The sequence below is a fragment of the Amphiura filiformis genome, chromosome 9 (genome assembly GCF_039555335.1).
Source record: "Amphiura filiformis chromosome 9, Afil_fr2py, whole genome shotgun sequence".
Classification (NCBI taxonomy): Eukaryota; Metazoa; Echinodermata; class Ophiuroidea; order Amphilepidida; family Amphiuridae; genus Amphiura; species Amphiura filiformis.
In genome coordinates, this window is record NC_092636.1 from 15,790,534 (window position 1) to 15,813,701 (window position 23,168).

The 23,168-nt window shown below is 37.4% G+C and overlaps 1 pseudogene; it reads left to right on the forward strand.

Annotated features, from left to right (window-relative positions):
- The first annotated feature begins 2,296 nt into the window (after positions 1 to 2,296).
- LOC140160682 (sodium- and chloride-dependent glycine transporter 1-like) lies at positions 2,297 to 21,272 on the forward strand (annotated as a pseudogene).
- The last annotated feature ends 1,896 nt before the right edge of the window (positions 21,273 to 23,168 follow it).

Sequence of the window (23,168 nt, forward strand, 5' to 3'; positions counted from 1 at the left end):
TTATCGCCGATAAACCGTGTTTTTCGATTTGATAATCTCGGTTTATCGCCGATAAACATAGTTTTTTCGATAAACTATGTTTTTCGATCAAAAAAACATCGAAAAACCCTGTTTATCGTTTCAATTGATAAACACAGTTTATCGGGCGATAAGCGGAGTAACCTTAATGTAAAACAGTAACCTTAATAATTATAATTTGACACAGAATATATATTCTACTTAAATTTAAGCTGGTTGAATATCCATATTTCGCGGTTAGTGGTTCTTTTAGCCCTGCGGGGCAAACTGGTTGGATATCCAAATTTAGCGGTTATTGGTTCTTGTTTTTACCCTTAATTTCCCTCATCATTCAAGCAAGCGCTGCCCTCCGGGTGCTAATAATATTTATAGTTTAAGCTTGTTAGCCTAGGTGTCCATATTTCGCGTTTAGTGGTTCTTTGTAGCCCTGCGGGGCAAACTAGTTGGATATCCCAATCTAGTTGAGTACGACTGGGTTTTGAACACGTTTTAAAAATATTTGTGTGTTTCCTGGGTTACGATTGGTTGGTCTGCATATGTAGGTAATATTAACCGAAAGAATTAAACAATACAACTTTGAAAATAGATATTATTTGTTTTTTAAAATTGGTTTCGTTATTATTCAACATTGTAATGGCCATTTATCCTAATAATAATTTTGATGATATTTTTCTTATGATCATACATAGGTCAGACATAAACCAACTTGAAAGATGACGTCGTACGCTAACACTGCAATGGACGTTGATAACGTCGATGTTACGGTAAGTGCACGTGGCTATAAATGGGAGGGGGGTACGGGGTGTTATTTTTGCTGAACCATGAAATGGTATCAGCCTAAGTTAGTGTTTGTTACTTACTAAGTTGCTTACTGACTAACCTTTATATCAATTTGTAAGCACTCTTTTTTAAAAGTCATAGTTCATTGAATTTACAACCGTATGACAAAACAGGCGAAAATAGTATTTTTTTTGCACAAGATTTGCAATTTAAAGAGAATTGACCATTGCTCACTCTAGTGACGCTAGTATATGGAAAATATAAGTGTGCTTTTTCATTTAATGACATAAAATTTGAAAAATATTGTAAGGAACATTTGAGGTTTTGACTTTTAAAACCTACATTTTGGTCAAAAAATGTGCTTGGACAGCTAGTTTTCAACAGATTTTCCACATTCGCCTTGCTATAACATTGGATTGCATTATCTGTTGACCTAGTGACGAAAAGTGTTTTTAGGGGGAAGTGTTAGCTTTCGTTTGATATAAAAAAAAAAAATCTGATTGGATGAAGGGAACACTTGAGATTTCGACAGAAACAAATCAAAGAGGCCCATTTTCAGCTAGAAGCTCCACAGCTCTTACATTGCTATGCACTCAACCGTGTAGTGTAATCAAAGACTGTGGTGGAGACATTCACTGCTTGTTGTTCTCTGCTTGGTAGCTCTTGGACGAAAATGTGTGCTCATGTGTATCGAGGTGGAAACTGTGCGCATGATGGTTTAGAAGAGAATCGTTTTTGTATAGAAACCTTTCCATAATGTTGGTCTGGAATGGACATATATCTCGAAATGCCCTAAGGTATGACCCCCTCCCCCCGAATGTGACAAATGAAAGATATTAAAGTAAAGAATATAATAAAAATGTTTTCCTCACCAGGGGTGACACTCCTCATAAGACCTGGGTCAGTATTCATATTTTGGGTCTTTTTCATATCCCCAAATGCCAAGTAGGTATATGACCCCCGAGTTGGTTCAAATAAAAGAGAACTAAGTAAAGAATATAATAAAAATAATTTCCCCACCGGGGGTAACACTCCTCATAAGACCTGGGTCAATATTTATATTTTGGGTCCTTTTAATATCTTGAAATGTCAAGAAGACCTGTGGTGTCAAATGAAAGAAAAAGAAGTAAAGAGTGTTTTAGAAATATTTTCCCCACGGGGGGGTGACACTTCCTGATGACATGGTATAGGCCTACCATAATATACTGCCAAAGCCTCATGGTTCAGCTTTGGTGCATTTAGATACGTCATTTAGTCCACCATGATTTTTTGGGTAATAACATTACCTTTTTACACAAACCAAATTAATAATTATATTCTGTTAATTTTTTTAAAAGAATTCGCGGGTTTTTTTCCTCTTAGTTTACCATGCGTAACCATAGTAAACGGACTTTGTGAGTCATGACACATGTGACATGGGGTTTTTGTTTCCAAATAAAAGAATTCCCGGTTTTTTCCTCTTAGTTTACCATGCGTAACCACGGTAAACGGACTCTGTGAGTCGTTACTTGAGGTTTTTGTTTCCAAATATGTTGTTGTTTTACATTGTAGCTACTATTCAACAAATACGTATTAGAACATAATTGGGTACAAGAGTTGTTGTTGTTGTTGTCTTGTTGGGTACTATTAACTGCGTAGGCCTATTTAATAAATAATTTCATCATCACGATGGCTACCAGAGGGGAATATCCGCCACTGTCACCACCTTCATATTTTCAGGATGAAAGAACGTGTGATGTTCAAAGTACTAATCTACGATATTGCAATAAGCACGACCGAATTCATTATATTTCATTAAATCAGGTGGACTCTGCTACCAAACAAACATCTGACCCAGAAAAGGCATCGAAGGCTCAATTTGAGGAGGAGACTGGTGGTGATGAGAATGAGGAGAGAGGAAATTGGGGAAACAAATTTGACTTCATCTTATCCTCCGTTGGTTTTGCTGTTGGTTTGGGAAATGTCTGGAGATTTCCATACTTATGCTATAAGAATGGAGGAGGTAAGCTCTAAGTTTTCTCTTCATACATGCTTATACGCTTTTTAGCTTGGCTTAACTTGTTTGAGCCAGGTCTCATCAGGACCCAAGATGGCCTACCCTGCCCGAGGACCGAGGTTAAATAAATATCTTAATACAAACGATATACATTTTACTTGTCATTATACATGTATAGATTCTAGTTCGGCATGTTTGTGGATCTATAGGCTGGGGGGGGGGCTCGATTTTCGAAGTGACGTGGACAGCAATATAAAACTAGGGTCATTTCAGAGATAGATGTGACGTAAAAAGGGGGTCATCGGGTAAAAAGGCCGCCCCATGGGGTAGGTCATTGGGTGAGAGGGGTGAGAAGTCCCTAAACATGGGGGTCATTGAAAGAGATCTGGATAATTTCGTTTTTTTGGTCCCGTAACATACAAAAACGAAATACAAAAATTGACCATGTTGACATATTTAAAAAAGGGGCATCAAGCCCAAACTAGTCTTTTCAATTCGGCCTCAGATTATAAGTGCAGATCATTTCGTAGGTCGATCAATAATAATCATCATAAAACTGTGTAAAACCAATGCTACTGGACCGTAATAATGACAATTTTACCACCACGGCTATATAAAAGGCAAAACGAAAACGAAACAAGTTCGCCGTAACATTTTGTGAGGGCCTGTATTATAACATGATCTTTTCCATAAGCAAATGATCCTTTCCATAAGCAAACAAATGCTTTGCATCACGACTCCTCTATTTTAACTCTTTGCACGCGGGTGTCGACTGCAGACGACAAGTTTCCAAATTTTTTTAAAAATTCAAAAATTTCAGAAATGTAAATTTTCATGACCATATTTGGAATCAGCATGAAAAATGCATTAAAACGAGTACAAACAAGCCTAGTATTGGTTCAGTGGTTCTTAAGATAGCTCTTGATATTTCGACAAAATATCTCAAAACTTGGACTTTTTATGTTGAAACTTACGGCTAGCACGCAGAGCATTAACGTGCCTCCTGGTACGTTAGTGCAGTGAGAATAAAAATCCGTGCAGTGAGAATTAAAAATCCGTGCTTAAAATAGTTTTATTCTGTTCAAGTTTCAGCCACACTAATGACCAGGAAATTAAAGAAGTTCCTCCACAAAGTAAGACTGATCGAGTAAAAAAAAATATACAAAAAGGTTTCATTTGTGGTAATCACATTCATTTTGCAAAAAAACAATCAAGAAAATATTGCCTTTCAATGCCTCTGGCAATGCCCTTTCTCCCCATTGTTGAGATCATTCATGGGGGGAAAATGTGCAACAGGCGTTGGAGCAGAGTGTTAAAAAATGTGTGTGTTTTATGCAACTTAGCAGAGTTTGTATGCGTTTTGCATTATTAACTTTTTGTAACACAATACACATGTGTGCATTTTATGCAACTTTGACGAGGTTGTTATTCGCTTTTGCATTCTGATTAAATGTTTGATACAAAAAACCGTTAGCTTGGCATTAGTGAACCAGTGTGTACTTTTATCCCAGCTGTAGCAAAGTAAAAATTATGACAAGTCAATTAAAGAGATTTACATTTTAAATGAAAACCTACCCTTCTAAATGACTCTAAAACATTTTCTTTTCTGATTAAAATTTTATAGAGATTATAATTTTTTGAAATTGTAGGCACATGTGTGTATTTTATGCAACGTTGCAGAGTTTTTTTTTTCATTCTGATTTTAAAAATTTAAAACAAAAAAACCATTAACTTGATATTAGTGAACCGGATGTGTACTTTCATCAAGCTGCAGCTAAGTTCAAAAATGACAACAAGAATCGAGTCATTAGTATGCACTTTCAATTGAATACATGAATACAAAACCCACCGAAATCCATAATTTGGTCAAATTGAGTTAATCATGGGAAATTGTTGTTATACATAGGCCTGTCATATGTATGAAAGAACAACTCAAATTCATCCTCTGTGTCTATTGAGCATGTAAAAAAATAGCATGTATGAAAGAACCAGCCAAGTCCACGATTTGAGTCTTGTAACACATTGATTGAAATCCAGTATGTATAAAAGAACAACTTGTAACACATTCATTGCTGGAGAGTGACTTTTGAAAAAAAAGGGGGTTTAATCAAGGAAAGTGTGTGGTTTATATTACATGGCAGTATGCTTATCAACATACATACATGTGTGCTTTATTTTGTATTATCTTACTAGTGGTAATCTCATTCCAATATTGCTGTCTTTGTATCATGATTAAAAAAACCACTCAAGTCCAGCATTTAAAATGAACCCCCGCGAAGTCCCTGAATGCTAATCGTCATACCTAATACAGTATAACCCACTCATTTGCAAGTAAAACTTACCATATTGACCAGCTAAATCTAACTGAAGGAATTAAAATGATGCACAGCTTTTTTTCTCAAAATCACTTCCAATGGACTTGCGTGGGTTTTGTATTCATGTAGTTATGGCAGAAAAAAGGCACATCACAAAATAAAGAGAATGTTGGTCAAACGAGTCGTTTGAAATTAGCAAATCGTTGAATGGGCGTTTAAATTGTCTAATGGCGAGATGCAAATGCAACGAGCAGGACATTGTGCACACTTGAACGCTTTCCTTACATGTTTATACACCTCTTTAGGGCGTAACGTGCCCAATGCCAAATTGTGCTTGCCAAAAAGTGCTTGCTCTCCATTTTCGACCAAAAATACATGTCCCATTTTGATTCCTGAGCAGACTCGTGATAGCACGCTACGAGTGTGTATCGTGGCCGGCCAAACTTTCAATCGTGCCTATTATGTGTGTTCGCATGGCTATGCAATTGGATCACGTGGGATGCATGTACTATCAATTATTCCATTCCAGGTCACCATATGGTTACATCACCAGGATTTATTTTCTCCGGGGTACATTCTGCAGTTATCCGTTTTTCCTATTCAGTGCACACACAGCGCTCCAATTGATGATTGACCTTTAGCTCACTCACTGTACTTTAGGTATAAGCAATAGACTAGTTAGTGGGCTGGAGGGAAAACCCTTCACCCAATAATAGCCATAGAGGCTCACATGTGAATTATAATGTTCATCCCTAACATACTACAATTTGAAGTAAAAATGTCACGGGAAAGCTGTTGTCGAGCTGTTTTTCCGAAGAGAGTCTTCCAAAATTTCATAACAGTCGGACGTGTACTTTTAATGGCAAATTGTGCTCAACAGCTGACTCGAGATAGCTCCAACTTCGAGCGAGCACCATCGTGTGATCGGGTTGATCAATTTCCGCCATAGAAGCTGTAAAAAACTTCAATTCTTTCCCTCTATGGTCATCTAAAAATGATTAAAATGCGATTTTGGGAAGATTGTTGTCGAGCCCTCCCAAATATGGAGTTCTGACTGCCCGATAGGGAGCTAAAAATGGAAAAACTTTTTCCAAACCGTGTTAAGTCTAAAACGACATGTTTCTCATTTACTTGTGTGATACGATCACAATAAATGTGACAAGTTTGACATGAGTTGTACCATCAACATGGCTGGATAACAATAAGCAGACTTTTGTTCTCATTTCGGAAACAAAGGCCACACTCAGTATTGTAAATGTGCGTTTGCTTTGTAATGGTGCATCCAACTGAAATTATAATACCTATTTCATCACAGCACATTGCGATATCGCACAGGTAAATCAGACACATATGTTTATGGATTTAACCAGGGATATGAGACACATCCCTGATTTAACATAGTTGAGCTGTTTTGAATGAGGTTTATCTTGGTGTAATGGGGTTAAGTCCTGCAAAGGTCGTTGTGAATTCTGCTGTAGACATGACTGCATAATGAGAGGGGAGTAATTCACCCTTTCGCCATACCAAAACGAGGTACGCTCTCTGAACAAACGCATGCGGAAGGGGCATTTTAGACTGTTTCTAAAGTTGACCATTTTTTTCCACACAGGTGCTTTCCTTATTCCATACTGTATCATGTTGGCAGCGGCTGGCCTTCCACTTTTTGCAATGGAACTCGGTTTTGGACAATTTGCCAGCAAGGGCTGCATCGGTATATGGAGCGTTGTTCCCCTATTCAAAGGTAAACTCATTGTAGATAGGTAATCAGGTAATTCAGGTTGGATTCTCATTCATAAGAGGAGTTTTTGTTCAATCAGTAATAATGACTATGTCTCCCGTGCCATAACTTTTGCACTTGCTGCTCTTTGCGTTTTTTAGTATTATGTGAGGAGCTACACGCTCATTAATTAACTAGTTACCAGTGACTTATCTCTCAAATAGGTATTGACCATTTTTGGATAATGACGTCATACCTTAATGCAAGACAAGCAGTAACTGGCATGGCTGTATTTCCCGGGATGCGTTTCTAGACTCAAAACAAACAAAATATTACAAAATATTAGAGAGGAGAGGAGATATTAGAGGGATAGATTATGTTTGAAATTTATTGTTGAGTTGAAATAACTATGTATAAAGTTAATTTTACGTTGAAATGTACATGTTAAAGTTCTAAGTTCTAAGCTCTAATAAGAAAAAAGCGCAAAATCACTAGGGTGGAAATGTTAATATGAACCCCCTTTCCAAGTATATCAACTCAAATTTGTGTTCGAGTGAATAAATTCTTGTACTAGGACTTTAGAAGTTTCACCATTCATGTGAATGGACAGTTAGTGCTAAGTGAACAATATGGCGCGGTCCACGTTTATTGAAGTATGACGTCATTATCCATAAACGGTTAATACATAATTTGGAAGACGACTGGTAACTGAATATTATTATACATGTATTTCCCGTACCATAACCTTTGAACACTATGCATGTCATGTGGGATCTCGGGGGGGGGGGTCTACGTACGCACCTGATACTTCTGGTGTGCGTTTTCTTGGCTCTTCCCCGAAAATGAAGAACATGCATTATTATGTTGTATGACTTTTTAGAAATGTCTCCTGTTATTGGAGTGACAATGGCAAAATATTTTCTTAAAATGTCGCCCTCAAGTTTTAAGAAACTTTAAAATATTGTATTTTAATATAAGTTCTCTACTTATTTACAGGACTTGGATTTGCTATGTGTGCCATCACTGCCTTAACATGTATTTACTACAACATGGTTATTGCCTACACATTGTTCTACTTCTTTGCATCATTTAATAGTGTGATGCCATGGAGTGGATGTGACAATAAGTGGAACACTGTCAACTGTGTCATAAGCAATGCCAATGATTCTACTAATGCCACTACTAATGTCACTGCTTTGGGGAATGAGACCTCAAGACCATCTCTGGAATTCTGGGAGTAAGTGCTTTAACCCTAAAACTACTGAGCCATATTTTCTAACACAGACTACGAAGGGGGGGGGTGCAATTTCCACCGAATTGTTTCCTCAATATAAAAGGAAATGACCATTTCAACCTAACTAACAAGTAAAAAGTTAGTAGCTCCCGGGAATAATTTCACAGGAGGGAAATGAAAATCATTGATTTTACTGTAGAAACCAATGGTGGGCCTCACCAAGCCCCTCTATGGTCATCTTTGACGGCCGGTCCTACCCCTGGTAAGGTCCTGGGGTAAAAATGTTATCACTAAAATGAGCGCAATGCGGATGGATCTACGATTAGCTTAGGTCGTTTGGGCGTAAACGCGTGCGTTATTTTGTGACGGATAAAAAATCTTAGGGGGAGGGTTGGTACAACCCCTCCCTTCGTAGTTCTAGGGTTAAAGGTTAAAAGGTGAGAAAATATAATAAATGCCAACGAGTCATTTGTGACCCAATTGTAAAATAATTACATTACTTGGTGAACTGCTAAATAAATAAAACTGAGTTGTCATAATTATTTTTTATTCCATTGGTAATTTATTAATTTAGCATGTTTGGAGAGTCAGTTATTCTATATATGTAGTTTATTTTCTCCTTTTAATTTCTTTCCTGGATTTGCAAAACTTTGACATTACACTAGAACTAGCCCCGAGTCGCAAATCGCGACCCCCCCCCCTCGAATAGCGAACGAAGCGATCTAGCTATTCTTGGAATATCATCATACGCAGGGGCATTACGGCGGAAGATGGGGCTTTCTAGGGAAATATCACCCCTAAAAAGCATAACAGAAGAAATAATAAAGCAATAATTGCCCTGTACATTTGCAAATAACCTTTGAAATTTGAAAATTTTAATTTGAAAATAACACAACTTCATTATTGCTCTTGCAACATCATTTTTACAATCCGGCCTTTTTTTTTTATTCCAGTAACTATGTTCTTGGCCGAAGTGAAGGTATGCATGATATGGGTCCCATCAGATGGCAACTATGCCTCTGTCTCTTGTTAGCCTGGATCGTCGTGTTTCTGTGTATAATCAGAGGAGTCAAATCGTCAGGAAAGGTAATTTTACTTCATATACTTTAGCAGACACAAAAGTAATATTTCCACGATTATTGTAAATTGATCAACCGCTACTTTACTTGTATGTTTCTTACACTAAACTCAACCCAGAAAGTATCGAAACGATTATAGATGGTCAGATATATCGGGAACTGAAATATATAGCAAAAACCTATTTAATGTATATAAAGCGCAGCTTTCTCCTGCGCATTTTGATATCTCTTTTGTTGCTCTACGATATCATTTGGTCGAGTTATGGGCGCTTGAGTGGCTTCAAGTCGGATTTTTAAAGTTGCACTTAGCTCCTATTCAAGCCAAATGCGTTCGTCGGTACACACCCACCCCCACACAATTTAATCAAGACAAATGACACCGATGTGCTCTGTTTACTTAACCATGAACTTTACTTTATTTTACTCCTTCGACTTCCAACTTCAATACTTGCTACCCTTTACTTATCTCTGACTTATCTCATGAACTCTTTCTGCTGACATCTCAGTGTGCCTACCATCACTGTCTATATCAATGGTCATTTATTGGTCACAGTACAACGCATTTGTCTTGAATAGGAGCTAAGTGCAACTTTCAAAATCCGACTTGAGCCACTCAAGCGCCCATAACTCGACCAAATGATATCGTAGAGCAATAAGAGGTATCAAAATGCGCAGGAGAAAGCTGCGCTTTATATACATAGGTTTTTGCTATATATTTCAGTTCCCGATATATCTGACCATCTATAATCGTTTTGATACTTTCTGGGTTGAGTTTACTTGATCTATACCTAACAAATTAAGGGCAATTGTAATTCTAAAATTTACTTTGATCATTTGATGACTTTTAAGGATGCGCTCATGATCGCGTTCGGGCGAGAAAATCTAAAACTTTATTTTCACTATATCCTTTTAAAGTAAAAAAGACAAATATATGAGACTATACATTTTTGGAAAGGGAATGATGAAGGGACTCAACTCAACCGTATCTTCAAAATGTGAATAAAATTACAAATTTTTGAAAAGGTCCAAAAACAAGCCTCACCCCCACTTTACCCCCATCAAAATGCAGATTTTGGTATCAGGTGAAAGCTCATATTTTTCTCATTAATATATTGAAATTACTGGCGTTCCAAATCGTTATATTTTCGGAGAAATTATTATAAACCTGTCAAGTCTCGACTGTGCTATACCACGTTTAAGACTAATTCAACAGTTTTTTTGATGATATCTTCGGAAATACACCGATTTGGATCTCCTAATTTCAATATGTTAATGAGGAAAATAGGATCTCTCATTTGATATCAATTTATTATATGATCATGATGATTATCATTTAATAATAAAAACACTGTAGACCAGTATCACGCTGCATAAATGTCAGTAATTCCATAAAGAATTAGTCACATTTACAAGAAACATTTACATGTTCTTTTTTCATGAATGTTTGAATGAACAAAATTTTATGTTAATATACGTAAGTTTTAAAGAATTCGATTTTCCAAAATATATCAGGTTACCTTCCTTTAAGCACCTGGCACAATATAGTAAAAATAAGTATAATTATTGCAACATTTAATGTTGCAATAATTATACTTATCGTATATGGTATGAATATATTAATATTAATTTATAGATAAAGAATTTGAATCTGATACTTTTGTCATAATGGATTCCAATCCTCAAAATGAATAAAATACGCACTTTTTCTCAAAGTTAACGCCTCACTTTGACTTTGTACTTTTATAATTTCTCTATCAAGGTGGTATATTTTACTGCAACTTTCCCCTATGTTGTTCTGTTCATCTTGCTGATTCGTGGGGCCACGTTACCAGGAGCTGCTGACGGAATCATCTTTTATATTAGACCTGATTGGGAGAAATTACAAGATGCTACTGTAAGTCTTTCTTATTAAAGCCATAATGTGTAATTTGCTCCAAAATGACGCCCTCAATTTTCTCGAATTTCTACTCTTTGCACGTAATATCCAATGGTGTAGTACAATACCATGTGAAACTAATAACATGGAATTAACCCGTTTTTTCACCTGTCGCTTGATGGCGGACCGTCTCCCGTGCATGTGTATCACGGCTGTGTCTATATCGCTACTCGCTGTTCGTCTTCAGTTTTACGTCTTATATAATACGTCCCAGCTGCGTGAAGCTCCGCTCAATAACGATCGATGAGCTACTACACGTATTGACGATAATTATAGGTGCTGGAATGAAATAGCAATTTTCCTTGTTTTACCCCCATTTGTTTGGCTCGAAATTAAGAGGGGACCTAATGTGATCAGTGAAAACTAACATTTTGTTGAAAACAAAGAGGCTAAGAATCTAATCTTTATGGAAATCGTACATCGTAATGTGCGATTTCCTTAAAGAATAGATTCTTAGATTTTTTTCACTCGAAATCTGACAAAAACAAATAAAGTTAATGTGGACTGATTCATGCAATATTAATCCTGATTTGGGATCTTTTAATCCATCTTTTAAGTTTCGGCACCAGCTGTCTAGTAAGATCATCTCGATAAAGATATATACGTTGTTTATATATAGACACGTCAGGTATATCCTTTCAATCTCAAGTATTAGGTATCGGTATCCCCTTTGGCTCGTGCGTAACGATTGTTTGTTCCTTAGCTAATGGCTAATACAATGCGCATCATTTGCCAAGGTTTGTTTTTGAGGCGTGTTTTCTTCTTAGCTCTTTCTTCTTCTTCGCGTGTTCTTCTTCTGGCAACCGTAAAATGAGCCATCACAGCTATGTTTTGACCCATTATGCCGCCCATATTTGGTCACTAGGATCATTGGATGGGGGATATCGATATTAAGTTTATAGATTTCAGCGGTGGGGGAAATGGTCAATGGGCAAAAGCGTAATTTTCACCAAAAGATGCTTCTCTTCCCACAATTTCATAGCACACATGCATTGACCTTCGCTGGTGCACCAAAGTTAATCCCCGATTTTGGGATAAAGGTCGCTTAGGGGTCACTTCCAGCATGTCCAAAATATTCTACTTCCACCAGTTACATAGTAGAACAATGTCACTTGGTTACTAGGACGACTGGGTGGGGAGCCAAATTTCGCATGACCAACTTCCGGTCAAAGGGCATCCACTTCTAGTCGATGGTCCCCAAGTAAGTGATTTTCACTAAAAATGCTACTCCTTCCACAAATTTCATAGCACAGAGTTGGGACTTGCACACATACATGTACATTGACCTTCGCTGGTGCACAAAAACTAATCTCCAATTTGTGATCAAAGGTCATTTAGGAGTCACTTCCGGTCGTTTACGAAATACCTTCAAAAATGTTGCTACTTCCGCCAACTTGGTCACTAGGTCCAATGGCTGGTGACACAGTTGCTGTGTGACCATATCAAGGTCAAAGGTCATACAAATGTCATTGACTAGTTTGAATTTGTTTTTTACTTTTTTTTTTACTTTCACATAAATATGCACATATAACACGTAAAATTATGTCACATGGGCAACGCACAATGGTTCCTTTACTTTTATGCGTAAATCGTCCAAAACGATACACAATAATTATATCTTGATTTAATTAACGTTGGATTTCCTATACCAAGGCTTTGGGGAATATGATTGGCATCAATCTAATTAAGTGATCAAAAATAAAGTCACAATCAATGTTGAACACTAAATATGAGGTTCAATATTATTATTTGCCACTAAGATTCATAGAACCAATTCTCATTTCCATTCCTCGTCTACCGTAAAACCTCGTCTACAAGCATATAGAGTGCTTTTGATGAAAGCCCCTGTGAAAGCTAAATTAATCCAGACGCCATCCATCGACATAATTAGAACATTATGGAGTTTGAGCAAATTAATTACCGATACAAACATAATACAAACAAATACTATTGTAAGACCAAATAACACGTAAAATTATGTCACCCGGGCATGTTTACGGCTGTCTCGTTTTTAAGTTAGCTTTCATCAAAAACACACTATATGCTTGTAGATGAGGTTTTACGGTATTTCAAGTGATTTATTCAAATGAATAACCGCTAGTGTTTTACTTTGCATTTTATTTCATATTGACATACATTATATTATAGAAAATGCGAAACTGATTTTGTACTTTCTAATCATTTTGTGCAGGTGTGGAAGGATGCTGCGGTACAAATTTTCTATTCGCTTGGTCCAGCTTGGGGAGGACTTCATACCTTGGCTAGTTACAACAAGTTTCATAACAACTTCCAGAGGTGATTTTAGAAATAAAACTAAAAGCAACAATTCATACCTTTAACCACAGATGGAAATAAATTAAACATAACCACCAATTGCGTCACTGTCAGGCATTCAAACAGACATTCATATATTTATTTGCTTCTCCCCAGTAGGGCTGTTGTCGAGTAGAATTTACATGGTCGACAATCTCATAGGATGACTCACGCTACGCCACAAATCTCGAGACCCGATGTTGACAAGTTGTCGACAAAACAATACATCATTGAAGTCAAAATATTAAGTTCAGCGACCACGTTATGCGGGTTTTTCCATCAAAAATATTATCATACACCTCATATATACGCAATTATGCATTATCAGAATATTAGAATTTATAGCATCGCAACTGCCACTGAGGCTGTAATCCGCAAAATCATGGCATTCGCGCTCGGCGTGATCCATCCAATTCTTCTTCCCTCAAAGGCTGAACTTGTAGCATAGGAAATCTCCATGGTCACATTTTGTTTCGGCTTGATTAATATTGCTCACATTTTGAGACCCAGCTACATCTACCACACATCATAAGCACATTGATACAGATCTTCCCCGCGAGTTCTTGTTTACATGCTATGATATACTCAATCAGGGATTTACCATTTTCATTATTGCAACACACTGATGTTTGGGGATTTCCCCCTTACATAAATAGTCCTTACATTGCAAACAAATGGGGCTTCCAATTCCCCAGAAATGTCACAATGTTCCTTTTTTTCTTCATTTAAGAGATGCCGTTATAATAGCATTGATCAACTGTGGTACCAGTGTATTTGCTGGGTTCGTTATCTTCTCTGTAATCGGCTTCATGGCACATGACTCTGGTCTCCCGGTTAATGAAGTTGCTGATACTGGTAAGGAACTTTGCAAATTACGCCCCTTTCACTAGGAACCACAACATGCTCATCTATCAGGGCACAGTTCTTCAACCCCAATACATTTGCACATTCATTGAATGACCTTTGAAAATTTGAGTACTTAAACTCATACTCTGCAACTTGAGGTCAAATGTTGCACTATGATTGTTTAATTGAGGTTATTGAACTATGCCATTGGGATGAGGCCATTGTGGTCCATAGTGTTTCCTTTACTACGAGACAATAACTCCAAATCTACGCATTAGATTTTAAAAACTGAAATAGCAAAAAGAAACCATTTTTATTCTGCATAATTTGATACTTCATCTGGATGGTACAAACTTTGAGCTATCCAGACAAATGAAGTATCAAATTTTGCAGAATTAAAATGGTTTCTTTTTGCTATTTCAGTTTTAAAATCGAATGCGTAGATTTGGAGTTATTGTCTCGTAGTAAAGGGGCGTAATTACGTTTGCGATGTGTCATACAAATGAAACCATCAAATTCTTAAGATCTTACAAAAACACTGAAGCAAACTATGATGCTAGTAATGACAAAGCACCCCCGTTTTAAGTTTACTTTAAACCGAATAATTAGACTTGTATTATACAATGTTTTTACATTCCAGGTCCTGGTCTTGCATTTGTAGCCTATCCAGAAGCATTAGCACGTATGCCCGTCTCAGCATTATGGTCTCTTCTCTTCTTTTTTATGTTGTTCACATTGGGTCTCGACAGTCAGGTAAGAAAGGGTTCTTCAAAATTTCAGTATTGTGCTATCACATTTTGTCTTCAGATTAGAAATTTTGACAATAACAGGTTTTCGAGCTTAATCGAGACCCGGGGCACTCCCACTTTGGAGGTGACGCGTATGTAGGACTGTTAAGACCCCCCTTTTCAGCGTCGCTGTCACCCAAAGACCCCATATTTTTTTACAAACACATGCTCTGTCACCCGAAGACCCCTTATTTTTCCATTTGATCTGTCACCCAAAGACCCTTATTTTTCAATTTGAACAGCAAATTTCATTTATCACTGATTTTGTTACTTAAAAAAAAAAAAACAAAGAAATTTGAAGCCATTTAGAACTAGAAATTCAATGTTCGAGGTTTCTGTGGCGCCGTTTCGGTTCTCACCCGAGGATTCCATTTAGAAAAAAAAGGTCATGTTCTCACTTAATGACCCCATATTTTTCACATTTTGCTCTCACCAAATGCCAAAAATCATGCTCTCACCCATTGACCCATTTTTACATTTTGCTCTCACCGAATGCCCCTTACTGCGAAAGTGCCAGCCCTACACCTATATCCATTTCATATTGAAGTACCCCCCCCCCGGAATCGAGAAAATGACATCGTATACTTGTCTCTTCCATCTTACAGTTCGTGATGTTGGAAACCCTTATCACTGCTACAGTTGATGAACTAAAAGAATATATTCCAAATATTTATTCTTACAAAACTCGCGTTACTATTGGAGCATGCATTCTTGGGTTTCTGCTCGGATTGCCAATGACTACAAACGTAAGTAACAATAATGTCGTGAATATATTTAACTTGAGCAGCCAATGACAAAATAAGTATTATTGGTATTTGTAGTCAGAATTATATTGTACATGAGCACGATGGCCGAGCGGAACGGGCTCCGACTCGTAATCGGAAGGTTGCGGGTTCGAGTCCCGGCGATGCCATCGTGTTGAATACATCGTGTAAGAATACATCGTGTTGTGCCCTTGAGTAAGGCACATCTCGATTACTCCTCTCCACCCAGGTGTATATTGGGTACCGGCATTCTTAAATGCTGGGAAGGTAACAGACAGGAAGAGGTCACAGTGGTGATACCCCACAGAAATATTTCACGATGGAGTCTGGCCTAATCGCTAACGAAAGAGAGATAGATGGGCACTCCGTCCTGTAAAAATGCAGGTTCGACTCCTTTGTCTTTTATTATATTGAAGTCAGTCATTTGCTGCGAGCGATTTAGCGTATCCTACTTCTACAGCCACCTATACACTCTTCAGTTGTTACTCATTAGGAAAGATAAGATAAGACTTTTCAAAAATCGATGTCTCTTTGGTGTCGTTTCAATACGTTCAAACAAAATGTGGATTTATCAATAAAATATTTAACAGCTAAAATACATTGATGAAACAAGGCAAGATTTTCTGATTTGTTCAGGCTGACAACTCTTGATCTTGATATAATTCAAGAAAGCTTCTTATCAGTAAAGCTTATTTCCGTTGGGGTACATTTCCCGGTACATTTTAGTCAAGTCAAGTTTTAATAACCATTTCTTCTTCTTTAGGGTGGTATTTACATGTTGACACTGATGGACAACTATGCTGCCGGCTTCTCCCTGTTACTAGTCGCCATGTTGGAGTGTATTGTTGTGTCATGGGTTTATTGTAAGTAAAACATTTTAGCATAGGCGTAAATATTGTCCTTAAAAACAAATAAAAACAGCCGTCTCTCACCACGCGATATTCAAATTTCCATGGCACCGAAATTGCCTGTGACAATGACGTCCCTGTAACACAATGAAGGCTGACGACAATTGAGCACAAATAACCATGACGTCATTGCTACAGGCAATTTTGGCGCGGGAATTTTGAATATCGCGTGTTGAGAGCCAGCTGTTAATTTTTTATTCGTTTTTATGGTCAATATGAGTTTGTTTTAAAATAAAAACCATGTATATTCGTGCTTGATAATTGTTTTTCTAATATAAGGGATAAGTATAAGTATAAAATAATATGCAACCAGTTATGTCTTAACTTAAAAGACACTGTTATTGTTAAAACAAATCTTTTAATTTTGTTATTACCTGTGTGCCTGGAAAGCCAATTTTACTTCTTAATAATTATATTGTCTATAAGGAGAACTAGTTTGCAAATGTTCACAATGCACTAACGTGCACTAACTATTAATTTATGTTACCTTTTTACGTGTTCCCATTCAGATACTGGTGAAAGATGGTTCATATCGAAAAACAATGGAAAGTTTTGGCTGCTCACCGGAGCTAGTCAATTTGTCCAAGATATGAAAGTGATCCTTGGGGGTGAAATGAACTGGTACTGGCGGGCATGTTGGATTTTTGTCAGTCCGTCATCCTGCTCTTCATTTTCGTGTTCTTCTGCGTCAGTTACGGTCCTCTTACATACCAAGAGTACACATATCCACCGGGAATGGAATTCCTTGGATGGTGTATGGTGCTTGCAGCTATTGTAGTCATTCCTGGTTATATGGTATACTTCTTGATCGTCAAAGCCAAAGGGGATGGCATCTTAGAGGTAATACACAATGTTGACTTATATTGTAAAGAAGTTGAACGATACAATTATGTTGTTAGATTGTGAATTCGTACGTGTGAATGTAAGTGTTTGGGTGAGTAGGGCAAGGGCGGGTATCAATTAGTGAGTGGGGTGCACATGCGGGGATCCGCACGCGTGTTTTTGTGTGTGGTGCGTAGGTGTTTGCCGGCAAACGCGAACGTTAATATGAAATTTTACATTCCAACCGTGGACGTTACTGCAACGCGGACCGTCCCCGTTGGCTGGCATGTAGATTTGACTGCAAACAGCTTAAAAATACATTTGAGAGTGCGTTTTCTATTGGTGATGTGTAAGCAGTCCCCCGCACGGTTAGATAGGTTAAAATCTAAAAATAAATTGTGTACAATTTGTGTACTAACGGGTCAACGTCCCCGGTTGGCGTCCGCGTTCATGGTCCAGTACATAGTCTTCGCCCCCGGCGACTCCATGTAGGTGTGTGTGCGCTAGTGGGGGTGTGTCTGTAACGATGTGCTAGGTATCGGTAGTGACGGTGTCGTATACAATTTTACTTAAAATATGTTATTTTGCATAACTTTCATTTTGCATAAAGAAACGCCGCGCAGTTTGTGCTGTAAGGGCGAATACTACCAAATCATCACATTAATTATACATGTACAGTGTGAAACGACGAGTGTTTGAACAATATTAAGCATTCAAGTTTAAACCAATGATGCACGGTACATTCTATGAGATTGCGATGTTTCATACGCGGTACGTGCGTTCATACGTATGTTCAAACGTACGTCGCATGAGACTATACATTCATTGTACTTAACCAACGATTTTGCATACGGCGTTCGGCGGCTATACAGGTTTTTTAACGGTCTCTATATTAACACTTTTAATTCCACCTGATTTTTAAACGGGACCGTAACTTGAAATTAACAGTGCTTCCCGAATATTTGTTAAAACTAACATTTCGTAAATTAAGGACCACAATATGCATATATTATGACTTTATTTTTCAAAATGATACTTTTCGTGGGGAAAATTAGTCACGTTGCATGAACCGCGTTTCAAATGAACATTCACGATGTACCGCACGTATGAAGTCAAATTTTCAGACCTTACTGTTGCTTTTAATTTTTTCTTACAAAAATGGATCATAATTTGGAATAGTTTAAAAAAATAACGTAGCTATGTTACATCGAATATTTTGCATCCACTAAAAAGTCCACTAAAAAGTCTGTATAGCATGCCAATAGCCAGCGAGTGACTAACGTTGATCGGACATAAGTGACTTATTATCGGTATTAAGTGACTTATTCCCAGTAATAAGTGACTTATGTCCGACTGTGTGAACACGACTTCAGCATAATAATGTCAAGAATATGGTAGAAAATACTTTAAGCTAATTATGGCATTCAATCTTTGATCTTTGTCCAACAGCGTCTTACTTTTTCCATCACTCCCGCTGAAGATTGGGGTCCCGCCTTGAACAAGCATCGTTTGGAAGCAGGTTACCCAGCCATCGAATCTGCTAGAGTAATTGGCTCAAAGACAGATGACCCTCCAGGTTACGATGATATCTTCAATAAAGACACAAAACACTAATGGTGGTAAAAGAAGAAACACAAATAAATATAAATTCAGTATAGTTTGAATGTGCGCCATGCCATGGTCTTTCTCACTTACGGCCCAGGACGTACGGACATGGTTTAGGTTACTCTGCAATGGTTTAAAACGATAATAGGTGATAATCATGGAAATGTGAATAATGTGAGACCATTCTAAACAAAATCGGAGCAATTTTCATCTCCGCGTGGAGCCAAAATTTGAACTGACATCGTATGTTAACTTTTTGCTCATAATTCTATAACCGCACGTCGTAGATATGTCAAACTATACTTTTTTAAATCCTCATGACTAGAGGAACATATCAGTATTGTTAAGTCCGAGAAATTTTGAACTTAAACCCTGTTTAAAAATTCAACGGCCTTTTCTCACCAACTAAGGGCGCGGTTGAAATGGCTCCAAAACCCTATAATTATCTCGACCAAATACGGCAAATGCAACATGATTTGCAGGATGGTTACTATACGGGAATTTGATTAGAATATCTACAGAGGTACCGGGTATTGATTCTGTTTAGAAAAGTAGATAAAGCAGACGTTCATTTTCATTTTAGGAGATTCGGATTAGCCACATGTACACTGTATGCATAGCGTTAGGTTAGAATAATATTTTCATATAGCCCGTCAAGACTCTCAGGGCCGGATTTACGTTTTGGGGCCCCGGGGCCAGGTCAAAGAAAAAAGTGCCCCTCTGACAAAAAATCAAAGAGAAAATTTGGAGGGCAAAGGAAAAGAAAAAGGGCAAGGAAGCCCTTTCACCAAAATTCACCCCAATCATGCCGGGCAAAATAGTATAAAATACAAAAAAAAATTGTTGTAATAAAACCCTTTTTATCCTGATAATGGGCGAAAATAGTGTAAAATACAAAAAATTTGCGCGGTACGCGCGCACAATACCCCCATAAAGCCTTTTGGGAATCTCGAAGAACATGTACAATCTTTATCAAAAACAAAACCGGCATATGTATTTTTATGATACAACTACATTTTTTTCGTCTGTTCTCCCGAAATTTTATTTTGCCACCCCTGACCAGGAAATCTGGCGCCCCTACAGATACCGTCACTTCCGGGCCTATCTGACCAATGGTAAATCCGGGCCTGATTAGACTCTTCATCACCGTTTAGTAATAGTCACATCTTCTTTGTTTGAATTGAACACATTGGTGATTTGAATGGAAATTTAATATAGATCTGTTACCACTGTCTTTCTCTTGCTGTACAAGAGACCGTTTCAATATTTGCACCAGGTAGGAGTGGGAGTTTAAAGGGGAATCCGCCAATTTTTAGCGGACGCGCCGGGAGAGCGCGAATTTTTTTAGTCAAAACTCACACTACTGGCGTGATATTGAACGGTCCCTAAGTAATGATATTATTGGTAATTTGGTATTTTTTTAATAATATATTTTTCATTACATATAGACACCGCACAAAAAGAATGTTCTCACTTATTTGAGTCGTTATAATTTCCAACACAACTAATTAAAAGGAATAAAATTTATATATTAACGTATGAAAACTGGACAATATTGCTAGCTGCATGGTACCACACCTGTATGAAAAGAAATACGGAATAACCGAAAAAAATCAAAACCGATACATTTTATTTAAAAAAATGAAAAAGAGTAAAAATTATGACCACTCAAACAAACGGGGGACTTTCTTTTTATGAAGTGTTCAGTAGTACTGTATTCAAATTACTATGTATAATTATGTATGATAGTGTCGCTATTTTTTTAGCAATTTTAATGATGTACAAAAAACAAACAACTGTTCAAATAAATCAATTAATTATTTCGTGTTTTCATCTTTTTTTGTGTGTGTTTTTTTACATATTTTTATTTGTTCACATCATATTGTAAAATTAATATTCTTGATAGTAAAATGGTGTGGAATTTTATAACACGATTATGTAATGTTATAGAGTGATTATTTGTAACTGATTGTCAAGTTAACTTGCGTAATTATGATTCATATAAACGAAACAATATTTGGCGACGATACACAGCTACAAGGTTGTATACGGTTTAGGGTATATCCGCTTGGTGTCAGTATTTTATTAAAAACACAAACATGCAAAAACCACTAGCAATCTTCTAATCAACAGTTCAAGTTCATTTTTATTTCGGGGGTGTAACATTGAAAAGGTAAATGAAATTAATTTCATTTTACTCGTTACCGGGGGGGAGATAGTGTTTAAAATATGTATTTAAACACTATCTTGTGTTAAAAAACATAAACATTTTCATATTTCTAAACGTGTTTTGGTGTTTATAAATTAACATCCCTATACCTTCACTGTACAAACAAGTGTTTATGAAGTGTTAAAGTGTTTTTTAAGTGTTGCTCTGTTTTTGCAGTGTGGGCCTTTATAAAGTAGGCCTATTAAAGAGCGTAAATCACATGGGAATGGTTGGAAAATGATCCATACAATTATACCCCCCCCCCTCCCCATGTTGATGCCTGTGTATGTAGGTTAGTTTCTTATTTGGTCTTTTTATCCTTAAAAGTGTCCATTTTTGCGCGATTCGCACAAATTTGTTCCACTTTTATACACCATTATTCTGTCGCCAAAAGGGAATGGATTCACTGTACTTCAATATTTTTTTTCCAACCGCATCCCCCTCCCCCCAATGTTTAAAAGAAATCTAGGCCTACGCTACATATCCGGGATATGTACTAGTCCTAAATAACTAAACACACATGATTTAACGATGTCTTGGAACGCGGTCTGTGTCCCCTACTTTGAAATCACACGGAATAGGGTTAGTTGTAGTCCTTGCCCCTATAATATACATATCTTACTTGTCACCAATTCGCTATAATTTTTGAGAAAAATGCAAAAATAGGCACAAAATTGGGCAGGGGTGTAGTACCCCCTTAAAATTAAACAAAGTGTATCCTGAACACTCACAGCAGAATCAAATCACCACCCAAGTTCGAAGAATCAGAACAGGACACAAGCTTGGCACACGTACCCCTCTGCACAGCGAGTTAGGCCTACCCCTTCCTCATGCTGTGAAAGGGCACATCATTTGCTGGCTAAAACAAAAACAGAAAATACTATTTGAACCTTTTTTGTCTAATTTTCTCAAATTGATCTTTTTACCCCAAATTTTTGTTTATATGTAGATTCCTTGAGTAAATTCCTTTCCAAACATATATGCTTTAATAATATATCTTCCATAAATTAAGAAGTTGCATCCGGGGTAACTCGAATATACAACTAATGCCAGACCGGTATACGTACGTGGGGGATGCGCGGGAGTTCCAAAAAGTGGGCCTTCTTTGAATGAAAAGTACATTTGCCAATGCTTGCGCAGAGTTTTTGTTAAAAGTGGAACTAACTCCCCCCTCCCCCTCCCCCTCCCCCCTCACACACACCCACACACAAATTAATGTCCTTTATTTGGACTTTTTGAATACCTAACCACCAACATCACTGTCACAGAAAAGCTATAGATGCCGTCCAGAGGCGTGCCATGATCTCCCTGGGGGAAGATCCTCAGCCTGGTGAATTATAGAGGGGGGGGAGGCAAAGAATTTTTGGCATGTTTTCCAAAGCCTTTTTAGAGCGTTTTATTAAAGGCACCCCATGAATGTATGCCAAAATCGCTTGCCCCCCCCCTCTCGGCTTGCCAAATATTGCTTCCCCCCCCCCTTTCGGCTCGCCAACAATTTCTTGCCCCCCCCAATTTTACCCTCCCCCAGGGCTCATCATTTTTGCACAGCCCCTAATAAGGGAATAAAAACGTATAACATTTCATAACATAATGTTGTTTTTAATAGGCCTGCACAATTTGTTTTAATGTTTGCCAACAAATATTTAATAACAATAACATTTAGACAACATTTTAAAGATGTGCCTGCAGTAGTTTGCCCGGGAGTTTGCCGTGCTTTTTGATACAAAATGTTTTGAAAACCTTTTATAATAATCCGACATTTAACTTGCTATTTATAAAACAATTTGACCAAACGCTGGGGCCAGGGTTACCATGGTTACGCTACCCGGAAACCACAA